This window comes from Hemitrygon akajei, chromosome 9 (assembly GCF_048418815.1).
Source record: "Hemitrygon akajei chromosome 9, sHemAka1.3, whole genome shotgun sequence".
Taxonomy (NCBI): domain Eukaryota; kingdom Metazoa; phylum Chordata; class Chondrichthyes; order Myliobatiformes; family Dasyatidae; genus Hemitrygon; species Hemitrygon akajei.
In genome coordinates this window covers 145,784,420-145,802,661 of record NC_133132.1, presented here as the reverse complement: position 1 = coordinate 145,802,661, position 18,242 = coordinate 145,784,420, and the positions used below count along the sequence as shown (strand labels likewise).

General features: G+C 37.6%; 1 protein-coding gene across 4 annotated transcripts in view; it reads left to right on the top strand.

The window, feature by feature from the left end:
• Positions 1-18,242, top strand: part of supt3h (SPT3 homolog, SAGA and STAGA complex component) — a 398,081-nt gene that overhangs the window by 113,897 nt on the left and 265,942 nt on the right. The window contains exon 1 of one of the 4 annotated variants that reach the window (XM_073057207.1): positions 12,391-12,408. The exons of the other annotated variants lie outside the window; for them this stretch is intronic. The gene's annotated coding sequence lies outside the window, so the exon portion shown is untranslated. Of the gene's footprint in view, positions 1-12,390; positions 12,409-18,242 lie in introns of those variants that run through there. 4 annotated transcript variants of the gene reach the window in all.

The following is an 18,242-nucleotide window of genomic DNA, read 5'->3' as shown; positions in this document are numbered from 1 at the left end:
GTGGAGTGTGCGGCCTGGATGCCTGGCGACAGCGCAAGCTTCTGACAGAGGAAAGAGCAGGGTTTTGGATTCCATGTTGCAATGATTGATTGGTGAGGTTGTGTTCTCGTTTTGGAGGACTTTAAGGCTCATGTTGCCTGTGTTCCTGGATTCTGGTTAGTTTTTTTTTGCTGTTATTGAGCAGTTTGGTGCGATTGACACTGATTAAGGTGCTTTGGCAAGGAATGGCTGTGTGGCCTACAGTGCAGAGCAGACGTTGAACTGAACTACACTGAATACTCTGGACTCCTGGTTTGATGTTTGATATTCTCTCTGTTGTTCGCTCGCTTTTTGTTGTTTGCACAATTTGTTCTTTTTTTCAGATGTTGGGTGTCTGGTGTTTTCTTGAATGGGTTCTATGCTGTTTCTTTGTTTCGTAGCTGCCTGCGGAGGACGAATCTCAGAGTTGTGTTCTGTATACGTACTTGGATACTCAATCTAGTTGAATCTTTGAATAATTTTAAGGCGATTGGTACGGGGGATATCAGAGGTATGTTTTTCACAAAGAGACTGGTGGACACATGGAACCACGCTGCTAGGGGTGGTGGTAGGGGTATATACATTAGCGATATTTGAGAGACTCTTAGATTGTCACATGGATGATAGAAAAATCGAGGGCTCTGTGGGAGCGAGGGGTTTAGATTGATCTTAGAGTTGGTTAAAAATTTGGCACAACATCATGGGCTGAAGGGCCTGTATTGTAGTCTACTGTTCTATATTCCTTTAACTGCATATGTGCATTCCTTCCTACTTTAACACCTCAGCATCATTTTCAACAGCATATGTCTGACTGAGAGTGAGCAAAGTCTAACTTTGCTTACCTACTTTCTTGCGCTGGCTCAAGGTCTCCCTAGTTTTCGTAAATTATCATACATTTGTTAAGATGTAGAGAAAATAATTTTAAAAAGTGACAATTGATGAGGGATTTTACCTATTTCTTATGATTTACTAAAAGCTTAATGACTGCAGTAATTTTCAAGCATCTGCAATTATCCAGTTTTCTATATATTAATTTTAGATATTATATATATACTCTTTAGATCATAGCATGCAGATGCCAGCATCTATAGCCCTGAACCATGTTATTTAAGAACCTTTGTGCTATGGGGTCAAAAATGAGGTGTAGGCTTGACTGGGAAAGGAAGGAAGATTTCTTTCCTAAAGAACATAGTGAACTAGAATTTTAACAACAATCTGGTGGTTTCATAATCACAGTTACTAATACTTCCTTTTAATTCCAGATTTATTAGTTAATTGAATCTAAATTCCCTAGCTGTCCTGGTGGGATTTTAAATTGTGTCCCTGAATCAATGGCCCAGAACTCTGGATTCTAGTAACTAACCACTAATCACTATTTTACTATATACATCACTACAAAATTTACTACTATTAAACTGCACATATGAGTGGTTTTCTTAAATATGAAGAGCAGGAACCATGTAAACAACTCAAGCATCACACAGACTCGGTGACTCAAACCAACAGTGGTTCTCTGGTGTAGTGTGAAATGGTGTGAGCTTGGTACTTGGGCTGGGTATACAGCCTAGGCCAAGAGTTCGGATTGTAGATCAGGTGAGCTCATACTGCCAGTGAGAGAGACATGGGAGATAGGACCAGAAGTAGAGGGCAAGAATGTCTGTGGTAAGCGTGGGAAGTTGGTGACCAGTTAACAAATGAGGAGAGAGACAATGGGCAAGAATATGTGTGTGTGTGTGTGTGTGTGTGTGTGTGTGTGTGTGTGTGTGTGTGTGTGTGTGTGTGTGTGTGTGTGTGTGTGTGTGTGTGTGTGTGTGTGTGTGTGTGTGTGTGTGTGTGTGTGTGTGTGTGTGTGTGTGTGTGTGTGTGTGTGTGTGTGTGTGTACGCGCGTATACACATACTTGCATGTCTGTGACTAACCTGACTGAGTATTAATACCCATGCAGCAGAGTCTGATCTCCAGTTATCTTGATTATGTGGGAACTGGTATGCATCAGCATCCGTTGCCTTGTGTTAAAGAAGCCATGCATAGGCAACTTCCACTCAACAATATGAGGTTTGGGATTTGGAATGTTAAACTCTTGTGGACAAACTCCTAACAACTACAGAGAGCAAACTCTGCATTGCTGTCATAACTTGGGAGCTTACGTTCTCTACTGTTGCCATTGCTGCACTAAGTGAGACAAATCAGGCAAGAGGTGGCCAGTTTAACTGCATGAGGACAGGATCTGTTGAGACCAAAGATGATGATATCATGCCTTATTGACTCCACAAAAGCAAAATTTTGTAGTTGCTAACCATCTGGAAAAAAAAAAGAGAAAAGTGCTGCAAGCACCACAACAAATTAGGCAGGATCTGTGAATGAGAAATGTGGGAGATGTTTCAGTTTGATTATTTTTCCTCGGCTGAATGTTATCCATGTGCTGTGTAAGATAATTGTGTGCAGATACTAGAGGAAAATTAATACTGAATGAGGCTGGTTTGATGTGAGTTGGGGTTGGTATTTGATTCTGATAATTTTTATTCCCTTGTTGCCCCAATTCATCTCTCCTTTGAGAGTTATTCTTTTCTTGTATAGGATCTGAGATTGGGGAGTGTGATGAAAGGAAGCATAATGATACAAATGCAAAAGCAACAAATGGGTTTGAAAGGGAAAGATTTGCATATAGTAGTTGCAGGAGAAAAAGAAGCGAAGTGATGGCAGTTCCACCCAGCCAGTGGTCAAGGAGAGGTGGCATTTTTAGTTGTTTCCAAGGTTGCAGAAGTGGTCTAGATGATATGGTATGATCATGACATGGTGTACAGGGGATGTTATTTATTATTTTGATCATGTTTATTGCAGAGCAGTGGAAGAAATGGATTCATGATTTTAACTATGAAACTGTGAGGTAGGTGGGCACAAATTTAGACTGATATTGTTTTCATTGACTTAAAGAGGAAACATTTTAGACATGATTTTATGCTGAAAATTTAATAATAAGCTAAATAATTTATCAAAGTAAAATTTCATGTCTCGTATTATAGTTAAAGGTTATCAACATTCCACAGAACAGGTCATCATTACACATATGTTCCAAGGCTCATCTTTTTGGATTTCAGAAGAACTGAGCTGATCACATTAAAACAAAATATTCTGACTTGTTTTGATAAAAGGATAATGGTCTGTAAGTGGTTGACTATTTTCAAAAATGATGGTGATAGATTTTTAAACTCTTGAGTGAATAAAGAGATACAACTATCAGCCGGAACATTGGAATTGAGATTGAGGATTAGTTGTATTCTTACTAAATGGTGGAGTAGGTTTAGGCACAATTTCTGTGCTATCCATTAAGTTCTTTAGTTCTTTCACCTCTTAGATGCACATATTGTTTGTTGCAGTCTGTATATTTGGTAACATTTGGCTCATAATTATTTTCTGTTTCATTTCTCTTAGACTGATTATATTTTTGTTTATTCTCAAATGACTGTTCTCATTTTATTTGTCTATTGCATTAAAGGGTATGATCTGATTTTTTTTACATTACATGAAATATAATTGTACATATTGCCCATGTAGATGTAGTTGTTAATATGTAGATGTAGTTATTAATAAGTTAAATAAAATATGATGTTTATTAGCTGCCAGTTTTATTTTTGCTATTTAAATAGGTTCAGTTTTATAAGCATAAGAAAATATGCTCCAATTGTTAGGATTTAAGTGTAAAGTTTTGATAGTAAAACTGTTATTGGAGAAGGTTTAGTTACATGTGATGTCAGCAGTGATGAATGTACACCGATTAGGTGCTTTGGAACAGAAATTACATTACCTATAGATTTATGTTCAGACACATAAATAAAAGAGTCAGATTTGTAGACAGTCTTAGAACTACTTGTAGTGTAGTTTTCATCTGGTTCAATCAGTTAAACATGGGGGAGGGGTTCTAAGGTAAGGTAGAAGTGAGTTCAGAATGATTTAAAGTCGTGGCTGTGCACCATATTCTGCTTTTGGTTCCATGTTACCTATGAAGCATTCCTTTTCTCACGTATATTACTACCTTAAAATATGACACTTTATTATCACCACAACTGTTATTTTTGCTCATTAAATTCAATTTCATCAAAGTTAATGATCAAACCTTTCCGGTACAAGAGCACCTTTTATGCATGATTTCATTTTGAAGGTCTTATTATAAGAGGGAAGGGAGAAAATTTTGCGAATGTACAGATTTTCTGACTCGCATTACTTTTTCCAGAGTTTAAGCTGCAGTTGCAGAAATTCTTAATTTTGGAAATCATTGTTCTTTCCAGACTGCAAGTTCAGTCAGTCTGGATATTTGTGGTGACACGTGACCTGAGTATCAGAGTTCAAATAAATATTTGCCGAGTGAGTTAATTATTTTGTGATTATATTTGTTGCGAGGTTTTGGGCGACCCGCCACTTTTACTGTATGTCAAGGATTTCATTCAAAACTTTTCAAAACCAAGCCAACAAATGATGATCGGGCACCACAAGTGTGTAGAAGATTTACAGTTTTAGAGGTTAAAATTATTCCAATAATCCAAATCATTCAATGTCCCTTTCTTTTTGGAAATTGGGTTTCGAGCAGGGCAGATGTGTCTTCATAAAATATAAGTACTATTATATATAGATGTGGGATTTAAGGTTGGTACATAAACATTTGTTCCTGTTATTTATAGGCATGGGGTTTTGTGCTGGACAGGTGTCCTTGAGTTAGCACTTACTTACAGGCAGAACTATTTTATGGACACAGAATCCCAAATCTTCAGATTGACACTGGCAAAAGTAACACTCAAATGGTATTTTTATTAGACCTTTAATTGAAACTTCGGATCACTTTTTAGAATATTATTAAAATTTGAGATATTTAAGTGCTCAGATAAATATAAATGATTTCTAGCATTACTATCCAAGAAATTGGTAGAACATTGTTATTCATTTATTTCACTTGTGCAATCCAAATCCATAGATTTTGCTTGCATTTGAAGTCATGTTCCCAATAAGACATAGGTCCTTATCTAAGAAATTCTGCAGGTGCATGGCAGATGATAGGTGAGACCAAATGAAGGAGGTGGATAGGTGGGAGTGGGGAAAGGGGCGATGAAGTAAGAAGTTAGAGTCACGGTGTCATAGTAAAAAGTATAGCACAGAAACAAGTCCTTTGGCCCATCTAGTCCATGCAGAAACCATTTAAACTGCCTACTCCTATTGACCTGCACCCAGACAATAGACGCCCATGCCCCTACCGTCCGTGTATCTATCTAAACTTTGCTTAAATGTTGGAATCAAGCTTGTATGCTCCCCTTTGCTGGCAACTCATTCCACACTTTCCTGATCATCTACATGTCAAAGATTAAACTTTTCACTTTCACCCTTTTTTGTACATTCCCAAACCAAAAACCTTGGATGAACCAGGAGGTACATTGTCTGCTGAAGGCTTGATCTGTGGCATTCAAGTCTGACAACCCAGGTCTGTACCAGAAAACCAGGTATGAGCGGTGATTGATAAGTTCATGGCCTAAGGTAGAAAGAGTCAATTTTAGAAAACTTAGCACATTCATTTTTCAATATAGTCCTCTCCTACATGTGCACACTTAGTCCAGCGGTTGTGGAACGTACGGATCCCTTCTTTGTGGAAGTAGTCCACAGCAGAGGTGATTGATAAGTTTGTGGCCTAAAGCAGAAGAAGATGAGTTATACAGCTCTTGTTACATGCACGTGCAGTTCAACTCTTTGAGTGAAAATGCAGAAAGTTTGAAGTTACAGGCGGAAGCTCCCAGTTGCTCCAAAAGGGCAACAGTTATACCAGTGCCTAAGAACAATAATGTGGGCTGCCTTAATGAATATCGCTGGGTAGGACTCACATCGACAATGATGAATTGCTTTGAGAAGTTGGTCATGACTAGACTGAACTCCTGCCTCAGCAAGGACTTGGACCGTTGTTATTTGCCTATCGCCACAATAGGTCAACGGCAGACGCAATCTCAATGGCTCTCCACACGGCTTTAGACCACCAGGACAACACAAACACCTACGTCAGGATGCTGTTCATCAACTACAGCTCAGCATTTAATACCATCATTCCCACAATCCTGATTGAGAAGTTGCAGAACCTGGGCCTCTGTATCTCCCTTTGCAAATTAGATCTTTGACTTCCTAACTGGAAGACCACAATCTGTGCGGATTGGTGATAACATATCCTCCTTGCTGACGATCAACACTGGCGCACCTCGGGGGTGTGTGCTTAGCCCACTGCTCTACTCTCTGTATACACATGACTGTGTGGCTAGGCATAGCTCAAATACCATGTATAAATTTGCTGATGATACAACCATTGTTGGTAGAATCTCAGGTGGTGATGAGAGGGTGTACAGGAGTGAGATATGCCAACTAGTGGAGTGGTGTCGCAGCAACAACCTGGCACTCAACATCAGTAAGACAAAAGAGCTGATTGTGGACTTCAGGAAGGGTAAGATGAAGGAACACGTACCAATCCTCATAGAGGGATCAGAAGTGGAGAAGGTGAGCAGCTTTAAGTTCCTGGGCGTCAAGATCTCTGAGGATCTAACCTGATCCCAACGTATCGATGTAGTTATAAAGAAGGCAAGACAGCGGCTATATTTTATTAAGAGTTTGAAGAGTTTTGGTATGTCAACAAATACACTCAAAAACTTCTATAGTTGTACCATGGAGAGCATTCTGACAGGCTGCATCACTGTCTGGTATGGAGGGGCTACTGCACAGGACCGAAAGAAGCTGCAGAAGGTTATAAATCTTGCCAGCTCCATCTTGGGTACTAGCCGAGGACATCTTTAGGGAGCGGTGTTTCAGAAAGGCAGCGTCCATTATTAAGGACCTCCAGCACCCAGGGCATGCCCTTTTCTCACTGTTATTGTCAGGTAGGAGGTACTGAAGCCTGAAGGCACACACTCAGCGATTCAGGAACAGCTTCTTCCCCTCTGCCATCCGATTCATAAATGGACATTGAATCTTTGGACACTATCTCACTTTTTTAATATGTAGTATTTGTATTTCTGTTTTTACATGTTTTTATAATCTATTCAATATACATAATTGATTTACTTGTTTATTATTATCTTTGTTTTATTTATTATTATTATTATTATTATTTTCTCTTCTAGTTCATGTATTGCATTGAACTACTGCTGTCAAGTTAACAAATTTCACATCACATGCTTGTGATAATAAACCTGATTCTGAACCCATGACCTCTGGTTGTAGTCCCACCAAACTTCAATGGAAAAATCCTGCTTGCAACTACCATATGTATATCACTCATAATTTTGTATACCTCTATCAAATCACCCCTCAGTCTTCTACATTCTATGGAATAAAGTACTAACCTATTCAATCTTTCCTTCTAACTCAGATTCTCCAGATCCAGCAATGTCCTTGTAAATTTTCACTGTACTCTATAAACCTTATTTACATCTTTCCTGTAGGTAGGTGACCAGAACTGCACACAGTACTTCAAATTAGGCCTCAACAATGTCTTAAACAACTTCAACATAATGTTCCATCTTCTGTACTCAATGCTTTGATTTATTATGAAGGCTAATATGCCAAAAGCTTTCTTTATGAGCCTATCTACCTGTGATGCCATTTCAATGAATTATGGACCTGTATTCCCAGATGTTTTTATTCTACCACTCTCTTCAGTGCCCTAGTACCTGAGATGGAGCCGACTATATTTGCAACCCTCTGCAGCTTCTTTTGGTTCTGTGCAGTAGCCCAATGTGTTCCTCCAGTATTTTGTGTGTGTGTTGCTTGGATTTCCAGCATCTGCAGATTTTCTCTTGTTTTTAACCTATCACGTGCCAGCTTGTAATCCTCCTTCCCCCACCTTCTTATTCTGGCTTCTACACCTTCATTTCTGGTCCAGGATCTGCACCTGAAGCATCGACTGTTTATTCCCTACATAGATTCTACCCAATTTGCTGAAATCATCTAGCATTTTGTGTGGTTGCCGAAGATAATATCTAAATGATTTTTTGTGGAAAACATGGAATCCAGTAAGGGCAAGTTATTGGGTCACTGGGACCTGCTCCCAAGCTCAATGGGCTGAGTGTCAGAGTGTGATTTTCTGGTACAAGCAGAAAAAAGTTAGCTAGATGTTCTGCACCCTCTAATTCATCCTCAAGGCAGTTATTAGTGGTGTAACTCTATTTTTAAAAGTACAAATGGTCTTCTTTAATATCTTGTCTATTTAAAAAAAAGCTTGCTGACTTTTGCAAATTACTGAGATAAATAAAATTCTCTTATTCTAAATGCATATTGCATATAACCAGTATTGTGAACATAAGATCAAATCATCAAGTTAAGAGAGATGCTAGTAATGTAAAGGTGAAGACCTCTAACTGAGTAGACAGTACTCCTGTGAATAAACTTTTGGGAATGGGTGTATTGTTCAAATGAACATATTTGCAGCAATCTCCTTCAGTATTCTGTGTAGGTGCTTTCACAGAAGTCCAATGTTTCTTTTTAAATCGTAAACAGAGGATGGGAAAAATAAGGTAGCTAAGTGAACCTGTAATGATCAGAAATGTAAAGGGAAGCATTTTATCAACCCAGGGTTCATGGCTCAGAATTCTCTGCATTTCAAACGGAATATCTCATCTTGAGTGAAACACATTAGAGTTCAGCAAATGTCCGTGGAACTTCTCTCATTCTGTAAAATGTCATCATTGCTACATGTTTAAGAGCGGTTACTGAATATCTTGCATGAGGGTGAGGCTGTGATATTAAAACAGTACTGAAAGTACTCTGGTGTGATTACTTTCCTTGGATTCCAAACCTATGGACATTTTGTCAGAATCAAAGCAACAATAAGTAAGTCAGTAATTTTAACAATGGTAGAGTTAAAAAAAAAATCAGTTATTAAACTTTCATTCTGCAAGGATTCAGATTTAGGACAAACAAATTCAGAAAATACTGTCACAATACTTAGCTACTGCATTGCTTTTAGCATCTCTTGGAAATTCTAGTCTCAGTAATTGTCAAGTGAATTCATTTGTTTATATATATATATATATATATATAAAACAACATTTACTCAAGTAATAAGCTTAAATCTTTGTCATCAGTTGAATTTCAGAACAAGAAAGTGCACATGGTGTGAAATCTGGAAATGCCTGGCTAAGGTATAAAACGATTCCAGAGAATAAATTAGCGAAGATGCTCTGTCCTGACGAAACATCACAAAATATGCAAATGAGCATATCAAGTATGTTCTGAGATTTGAGATTAAAATTATTTCAATCAACAATCTTAATTAGTCTTGAATAATCTTATGATATAGGTAAAATTCTTGCCATTTATTCTTTATCATCCATAGTGAATTTCCCAATGTTTGATTCGACTTGAAGGTCTAAAGACAAGAAAATCATCGTGAAGTTCCTTGAATTAACTTTGGTAGCTGAGTTAGTTACATCATCAGTGATAATCATTTTCAGCAAATTGCCTGACCTTAAATTCCACCAACAAGTGAATTTTGCCAAAATGTACTACTGAAAAGTTTGAAAATATTTGTTCTTAAGGATTTAGGGTTAAATAGCTTTAACTAAGTTAAAGATTAACTTTGGAGATGCAAGATACTAAAAGGTGTGTACTAAATCCAAATACAGTGGGTTCTGGTTAATTGGGCCATCAGTTAATCAGGACAGCCATTTATTTGGGACAACTCTTAAAGAACAAAAACGACTTTAGAAAATAGCCAGGATTCCTTTGTGTGTTTGGGACGATGTGTAGCTTAATTGGGGTAGGAGACCTTTGCTGGACAGTTTCTAATTCGTGTCCATCCCATGCACTGTCTGGCTTTTAGGCACTACACTGTGCTGAGAGCAAGTAATTTTGAAATAGCGACAGTTGTGTGTGCTTTTGTTCAAAAAGCAGCAGTTTTTGTCACTGATAGCTGGCATGAAATAAGCAGATAAGCAATTCAGAATTGATTTGCTTACTGCAATTTCAAGATCTGCAATTTAGGATCTATGAAGGATTTAATAATATCGACAATGTTCAAATGAACGTGAAGATTTGGAGGATGCAGTCGTTGAAAGCATTATCGGAAGATAGTCCATTATCTGCACTAGGTACCTGAACGGATTTTGTTTATTTCCAGTCAATCAAATGGATACAGCAGTTCCTCTGGATGAATTCCTCTGTCGATAACTATTAGGAACTAATACACAGTTTTATAGTAGTATAGTAGTGTTTTAAATTGTTTTGTATTTCATTAAATTGCACGATCTGTTCTTCAATTTAAAAAGTAGTTTGACTTTTTTTTAAACTCTTTCCATGAAAATTTGGCTAATTGGGGCAGCAGTATAATTTGGGCAGAAATGTACTGGTCCTGATGTGTCCCAATTAATTGGAATTCACTGTATTTGAGTTTTCATTCAATTTTTGTGTTGTCTTTATGTGACATTGTGTTAAATCCAGAAGTACATATTGATTTACATAACTAGTAATTTCTAAACTGTGCTAAAGTTTGATGCATAACCTTGCAATTTCAATGTAATGTAGTGTTTTAATAAAGCTGTGAATGGGACAGACAAAGTGGATACTGAATAAGCAATCATGAAATTAAACAATTACTTTCCCAATGCTATGACACTGGACAATTTTGTTGTCCAACATATTATATTTGAATCCCCTCCAGATCATTTTCATTCAGTATTGACCAATTTTCCCAGTTACCAAGGGTGTCTAAAGAAGCTGGTTTGAGAGTTATACCCAGCAAGGGAATTTTACTTTTCATCTTCTCTCTTGCTTTGATTTGAATGTAAAACTCAGTGTTGAAAAAACCTGCTTTTAGTAGTGGAATCGACAAAGCTCAAAGCCACACAGAACACGCAGGTAAATACCTAGACTTCAGCTTTGCTAATTAATTCAAAAATCGTTGAAGAGTATTCTTGTTTCTTCCCACATCCCAAAGATGTGGATTGGAAGTTCACTTAGCTGTTATAAAATATTTCTAGCGTATATGTGAATAATAGAATCTCAAAGTTTGAAGTCAAATTGTCATGTCAACAAGTGCATGTAAGTGCAGGTGCAATAAAAAATTTGCTTGAAGTAGCGCCAGATACACAACATTCTCAAATAAAAAAAACAATTAACATAATTTAATTGCAATCTTTACAAGGAAGAACACAAAACAAAAAATAGATCAATAGTGTAATCTGAGAGAATTATTGAAAGTGAGGTGAATGAAGTGTGAATAGTACACCTGGGTGCTTGATCTCATTAGTTTGCACTGTAGAATAATTTGTAGAAATAAATGTACTGAAAAACCTGTTCCATTTTTAATCAATTATTTTTGTTGTCTTAAATAATTTTCTGGAAAATGTTAAATTTCATTTTGAGTTACATTTCATTATTTCTGGAGTCCCCTGTGCCTGCTCTAACAGTTATTTCACTTTCTGTAAAATATTTAGTTTCTCGTTATGCATTTTACTAAGTTTCTCATGGAAAGCAAACCAAATTATTGCTCAGCCAGTTAATCACACCATAGTTGTTGGTTACAACTCCACTTTAGCTGACATCTGACAGCGGTTGATGTTGGAAGGAAAATGAAATTAATACTACAGAGATTGCTAGATCATCAAACCTCAGTAAGCCAATTGTTTTGAGATCAGTGGCTCGCATTCATGCTTCACTACTTTGCCACTGGCTACAAAATTTTAGGCCATTACCTAATTTGCTGCATTAGTTTAACCTTGACCTTAACCTTGTTTTGTAAGATATAGACATTTGCCGACTTACTTCCCCACCCCCATTCCACACTGTCCCTCTGAAAGAACAATTTTATCCAAATATTATAATCATTAAACTGACTTTTTAATCGTTCTATAACAACCACCATTAAAATTGAAGCACTCAAAAGATTAAAGAAGGAATTGAAATATGGTCTTATAAAGCATACTTTATTATTAAAAAAAATATGGAATTCTGAAATGGTAATTCACATATCTAAAATTAGCATCTTTTAGAGCGAGGATGGTTGGTTGTTAGCTGTAATTATAGCTTACTACGCCTTTAAAACCCCAATTCCACTTCATACAACAAATTGTAACATTTTCAATGTTTGCCTGTATTTGATTTTAATCTTTCCTGCTATTAGTGATGTAGTTTCTCTTCCCTTCACCAAATGGCTAATTTTTAACTTTGCATAAAGCTTACAAATGCGACATAACATTTGAGTGTTACTCTTGCCAGTGTCAGTCTGAAGACTTGGATTCTGTGTCCATGATCTGAATTCAGTGCCTTCAGTGGGCTTCCTAGAAAAGTGTAACTTGATTTCAAAGATGAAGGCAGAGAGCAAAACTCACCAGACTGTGAAACTTGGACACAAAAGTAGTCAATGGTAAAGACTAAGGTAATGTTACAATTTTCTGTGTTTCATTGCAATGCTCGATCTAAGCTTTGGCAATTGAAGCTGAGTATTGAATGCAGACTGCTGGATAAAGCTTTAGTTTTTTTTTCAGTACTTTTAATTCTTCTGGACTATGTATCTGTTTGAAACTACTTCCGAGACACTGACCATGTGTTTTGGCTGACTTCAAAATATTGATTTAAAAGAAAATATTGGTGAACCTGGCTGTTTTATGTGTTGCCTTAAGCTGGAAAAAGTTGCAATACGTGTGGAATATCATGTTACCGAAACCAGCCCATACAGTTGCATTGTAATCTCTCCTATTGGTTTTGGGATAAGGAGAAGTTGTTAAATTTTATATGGTAGACTATGCTGATGATGCTCAAAATTGGATTAGAAATCTAATTTTTAAATCAAGTGTCATAGACCAATTTTACTTGTAGTGCTGTATACTGAAAGAAACTAAAATTATTTTTCATTATTTAGACATATTTTTCATAATGTTATGTAAAAAACTATTTAAAATATAACATGAAATAGTTTTTCATGTTGCATTTTAAGTTCAGTTTAAAAATCCATGTTGTTGAAATGTAAATCTGAACTTGCTTACTGCTACTAAACACATTTTCTTGGAAATTTTCATGTACTGTGTTTGTGTTGTCAAGTACAGGAAACTTAAATTTCCAGAGCTGGATGCAAGCCATATATAAATCTGCCAGGACTTGTTCAGATGAGCAGGCTTAACAGTCTTCCCCTAAGAGGAAGAAAACAATCTTCTTATTAACCTTCGTTGAGTGTGATGATTGTGGGATCAAGTCTGTCTCCAGAGGTTGCAGATGAAGACAGGTGGATGGAGTTAATATGCAGATCAGCCTCAAGTTAAATGAATATTAAAAGTGCCTCAAGAGTTTGAATAGCCATCTTCTGATTGGAAGATTTTCATTTGTTGTACTGAGTAAGTGCTGCATTGTCAAATGTGCAGTCTTAGAGATGAGATATTAAACAAGGGCATTCTCAAGTGAGTGTAAAGAATCTGATGGTGCTTTTGTGAAAAAAACTTCCATGCTACAATTGTCAGTACAATACACATGGTCTGATTGTTATTATTTTACAGTCCGTAAAACCTCATTGTTTACAAATTATAATTGTATATTGCTATAGCGGCTATACATTAAAGTATGTAAAGTGTGTAAAAGGCATTGAGATATCCTCAAGACATGAAGGGCAATATGTAAATCTAGATTTGTATCTTCCTTTTTTCCTGCTAGCTGATCTTTCATTTTGCAACTGATTGTAATAGATGCAAATTTTGGCACATTTCTTTTTGTTACTGCTTAAAACCAGCTAACTTTAAATTAATTAACTTGGATTTATTCATGGGTTTTGAGCATTGCGAGTATTTATTGCCAATTTCTGATCATCTTTAAGGATGGCAGTGATCTTTGACTTGTTGAATTACTGCAACTTGTGTGAAGGGACTCCCATAAGACTATTAGGTAGGGACTTGGGTCTGGTACTAATGATACTGAAAATGAGAGATTTAATAATAACAACATTGACAAATGTCAGGGAGGTATTGCTCGTAATGGAGCACAGGACCTCTACACACAATAGTATATTTAGCCTTTCCTTGATACCATATTGAAGGAGTTGGATTTGTTGAAGCCTGACATCTGTGTGCACTTGGTATGTTTTACTGACAGAGACTACAGAAGTTTCAGCTGGTACTCAACATGTTGGGTTTTGCCTTCATGGAGAATGCCAGTAGTTCATAAAACCTTCTCTTTCCTTGAGTTAATTATCCACCACCAAATACTGTAATAAGGCATGGTATCTGTTTTGGTATACTACTCTTTCTGTTGTGCTTTATTGCACAGCTGCATTTACTGCAAATTGGCATGCTAAACTCTTCCAAGACCAGGAATCAAAATGCTTTATAGTTCAATATTGTTATTAGTTGACTTCTATTTTATTAGATTTTCATAAGGATAAAAAAAGTAATGTTTGTATGACCTAAGTTTAATGATACAGTTATTAATAACTTTCCATAGAACATTACAGCACAGAAACAGGCCTTTTGGCCCTTCTTGGCTGTGCCGAACCATTTTCTACCTAGTCCCACTGACCTGCACCTGGATCATAACCCTCCATACACCTCTCGTCCATGTATCTGTCCAAGTTTTTCTTAAATGTTAAAAGTGAGTCTGCATTTACCACTTCACCTGGCAGCTCGTTCCACATTCTCTCCACTCTCTGTGTGAAGAAGCTCCCCTTAATGTTTCCTTTAAACTTTTCCCCCTTCACCCTTAACCCATGTCCTCTTTTTTTCCCTCCCCTAGCCTCAGTGGAAAAAGCCTGCTTGCATTCACTCTATCTATACCCATCACAATGTTATATACCTCTATCAAATCTCTCCTCATTCTTCTACACTCCAGGGAAGAAAGTCCTAACCTATTCAACCTTTCTCTGTAACTCAGTTTCTCAAGTCCGGGCAACATCCTTGTAAACCTTCTCTGCACTCTTTCAACCTTATTAATATCCTTCCTGTAATTCGGTGACCAAAACTGCACACAATATTCCAAATTCGGCCTCACAAATGTCTTATACAACCTCACCGTAACATTCCAACTCATACTCAATACTTTGATTTATAAAGGCCAATGTACCAAAAGCTCTCTTTACAACCCTATCTACCTGAGACACCACTTTTAGGGAATTTTGTATCTGTATTTCCAGATCCCTCTGTTCTACTTCACTCCTCACTGCCCTACCATTTATTTACCTTGTATGTTCTACCTTGGTTTTTCCTTCCAAAGTGCAATACCTCACACTTGTCTGTATTAAACTCCATCTGCCATTTTTCAAGCTGGTCCAAATCCTTCTGCAAGCTTTGAAAGCCTTCCTTACTGTCCACTACACCTTCAATCTTTGTATCATCAGCAAATTTCATTCAGCTTTATATTTTTAATTCAAATATTTAGAAGAATTAAGTATCAAAAGAAATGAAAGATGTTCAATTTTTGCTGATGTTTTACATCTGAATTATCATTTTCAGCAGATAATAGTCAGAAAAACTCTTAACATCTTTTGGATCTCTGCTGTCTTTACATTACCCTGCAATTTCCAGGCCTTTGTAGGGATGGACATGCCCTTACTCCTGCAGTGAATGCTTGCTAATTTACATACTTGTGAAGGAGGTGGGAGGCTTTCTTGTTGGCCTGTCATATTCACCTGGAAGTGTCTCAATTCAGTATGAAGCTTGTAAGTTTCAGTTGTGCCTAGAATAATATTAGTCAGGAGAACCAGGGACATGCTGAGGATTTTCCAAAAAGATAGGGTTAATTATCAACATCCCCTTTTCTGAGGGAGTTTGAGCTGTTCTCAGGTAATTGTAATGTAGCAATAGAGGTAGGTCATTCAAAACCTGAAACTTGTTCTATCATTGAAAGTACTGCTATTTATCTGTTAAAGGCAAATTCTTTACTTTTATCAACGTCCCTTAACAACTATCCTGCTTTCTATCCTGTTTCTAACTTGCATTCTGAACATCGTCCTTGAAAAATATTCCCAATTTGCACTTTTACAGATCAAGATTCCAGGCATTTCTTCATAATTTTATCACTTCTAAAATTAATTTAACCAAGTGGAAGAGCAAACTTATGCTTTAGCTCTCCACAACACAACACATTACTTTTCTAACAGATTGGACAATTATGCAGTTATTTTGTTATTGAAGCATGTACTGTAAATATGATGGCTTTTTTTCAGAAAACAAATAATTTTGATTTATCATTTGAGTTACACTAAAAATTAACATGATGGTTCCTTACATTTTAGGTTAAGGAAAATAGAATAATTTTTAGTAATGCAGTTCCCTAGAGTAATTTGAAGTTGACGTTAGTGAGTGAGATTACTTAATTGACTGGAAAGGAAGGGGGATGAAGCCAGAATAAGAAGCTGGGGGTAGGTGGACCAGGACAAGCTTAGAAGGTGATTGGTGAAACAAGGTGGGTGGGGTGGGGGGGATGAAGTAAGAATCTGGGAGGTGATAAGTAGAAAAGGCAAGAGGCTGGAGAAGAAGGAATCTGATGTTTTCTGTAAGATAGCGCCATTAAGTGGTGACTTTTGCATGGAGCTCCATTAGGAATCATCCCGTTTAAGACTATTATAGCTGAAATCCACAGACACAGCCATGGGTACTTCTGTAAGTGGCATTGTTTTAAGATGTTTTAAAAAAAATCTTATCAGTACTCAAGATCGATGAACCTTGGGTGGCAGACTCTGGTTGCAAATGCAGTTTCCCTTTTAAGAAAATGGAAGCGGGGACACCATGCAGCTCTACAACTACGATTACAGAGGCTTTTAACTTCCACTCCCATATATCCTGCTGGTAAATGTACAATCTCTAGAAAATAAAATTAAAAACTTCAGAGCAAGATTGGTGTATCAGAGGGACATCAGGGACTTCACCATTCTCCACAAAGATAGGACAGCTCAGTCTTTTAACGGTAGAGGAGGTGGAGTATGCTTTATGATTATCTCATTGTGGTGCACAAAAGTGATGATATTGTCTCAGTCCTGTGTACCCATCCTGGGATATCTAGCAGTCAAATGTCATCCATTTTCTCTGCCAAGGGCAGAAATGTTAAGCAGCCACTGGAGGAGCTGAGTAATGTAATCAGCAGACATGAAACTGTACACCCTGATGCCTTCCGTAGTATTGCAGGAAATTTAAACTCTGCTATCTTAAGGAAGCCTCCGAATAATTACCACCAACATATCACCTGTGAAACCTGAGGAACCCACGTACCAGACCACCATTATACCATGAATGCTTACTGTGCCTTTTCACACCCACACTTTGGAAAGTCTGTTCACATATTGTTCTTCTACTCTCAGCGTACAGGCAGAGAGTAAAGACCACAGCACCAGTGATGAGGAGTAATCAGTTATGGTCAAAAGAGGTGGAAGAGTGCTTACAGTCGTCAGACTGTTCAATATTCATGGGTTCATCTTCAAATCTGAATGAATATGCAGCCGACTTCATCAAGACCTGTGCGTGCTTACGAGAAGATACCAGTCATACCCAAACCAAAAACCCTGGATGAACCAAAAGATTTGTAGTCTGCTGAAGGCCAGATCTGTGGCATTCAAGACCAGTGATCCAGAACCGTACAAGAAGCCCATGTACGACCTACGGAAGGCTATTTTAAGGGTGAAAAGACAACTTTGATTGAGGTTAGAGTTGGAATCGGATGCACTTACACTCTGGCAGGATTTGCAGGCCATTATTCCCTACAAAGCGAAACCTAACATCATGAATGGCTGTGATACTTCACTCCCAGATGAGCTCATCACTTAGAAAGTGAGAATAAAACTATACCAGTATGAATCCCTGCAGCATCCAGTGACCCTGTGATCTTTGTCTTAGAGGCCGATGTCACAACATCTTTTAAGAGGGTGAATCCTTGTAAGGTGTAAGGCTCTGATGCTGTACCTTGGAGGGCTCTGAAAACCTGTGCCAACCAACTGGTAGACATCTTCAGTCTGCCACAGCTGTAGTCAGAGGCTCCCACCTGTTTCAAAAGGTCCACAATCATACCAGTGCCCAAGAAGATCAGGGTAAGCTGCCTCAATGACTATTACCCAGAGGCACTCACGTCTATTGTGATAACATGCTTTAAGAGGTTGGTGGTGGCTGGAATCAAGTCGTTATCAAGGACCAGGACCCAGTGCAATTTGTCTATCACCATCCTACGGAATATGAAGTGTTGCTCCTCTAACCTGAGAGTGTCCTCATCATGGCAGAAGAGGAGGTCATGGAATGACATGTCGGA